Below are 1,400 nucleotides of genomic sequence, written 5' to 3'. Positions count from 1 at the left end.
TATTTGAGGTGTTTTTGTATTTTTGAAGAGTTAGCCTCACACTATAGTAAGACATAGCTATATCGTAAGGAACCCCGGCACACTACATTTCTGTTCCATTGCACCGTGACAGTTTTATCTTGTACAAAGTTTACTCATGTGAAATTTCAAGTCAGTCCAGGTAAAGGCGGGAGAGTCGCAGGCTGCTTTTCTGTTCTTTCTGCTGTCTTGTGAATTAAAAAAAAAAAAAAAAGGTAGCACAACGCACGGTTCCTTGGACTCTGTTTTGTGAAAAATGCAGTGCTTTGCTGAAAAGGTCTTAGCCATGTTGTGCATCATGATTCATCCTTCTGGGATTTGTGATTTGGCCACCTGTGGGCAGTATAATAGTCATACAGAGACAGAAGAGTTTACAACTACCACAGTATAAGTGACTGAGTAAGCTACAGAAGCATCATTTTCTAATTCGAAATGTGTTTTTAAATACCCTGTAATTCTCTTTGTTTGATATTTAGTTTGACATTAGATGGGAGCATGAAAAACTTTGAACAGAAGTCAAGTCAAATTTATTTACATAGCCCTTAATCACAAAAAGTCTCTTCACATGCCCACAGTAGACAAATGACATCTCCTGACCTTAGCCCCAATGAGGGCAAGGAAAAACTAAAAAAGAAAAAAACATCTGGGAAAAAATGAGGGCCGCCCTAAAAAAAAACCCAAAAAAAAAACATCTGGGAAAAAATGAGGGCCGCAGACAGGGGTTTACACGTTACACGAAGGAATAGCTCAAATTCAAAATCCACGGCTGCTTTTTAAAACTCATTTTATTATGCCGTGATATGACAACAAAGGCTAAATAACCAACTAAAGGTGATTACGTTCACAAATTGACACAAAAACATCTAATACCCACAATTTATGTTCTTGACATTACAGCTTTTCTAAGCTTTATGGCACCATTTGCCTTTGGGGTGACACGGCCATCCCGTTTCACGTACATCAAGCAGAACAAGAACATTTCGCTGAGAACATAACCTAATGAAATCCTTGAATGGACGGCCACGTAAATGAACAATCCTGGTATCAATGGTGGTCAGTACAAATACTTTTGTGACTCTACTGAAGTAGGTTTTTCGGGTATCTGTGCTTTTATTTAATATTTATTTTTCTAAAGTGTTACTTTTACTTATGACAGGACAACTGGTGACTGTTTCACCATAACAACACACCTGCTCACAATGCCCTGAGCATCGGACACTTCCTTCCTGGCCAAGAAAAACACTGCCAAATTGCGTTAGATTCCAGGGAGATTACATCCAGGGGAATACTTGTAGTTTGACATTGAAATATATCTTTTTTTGACACTAGTCTTGGAACTTTTCATTCAATTCAGTGGAAAGCAGGGTTTTCTATGTTATCTT

Source organism: Filicampus tigris, chromosome 12 (assembly GCF_054856515.1).
Source record: "Filicampus tigris isolate MCC_2025a chromosome 12, RoL_Ftig_1.0, whole genome shotgun sequence".
Taxonomy (NCBI): Eukaryota; Metazoa; Chordata; class Actinopteri; order Syngnathiformes; family Syngnathidae; genus Filicampus; species Filicampus tigris.
Note: the sequence above shows the minus strand (reverse complement) of the source record.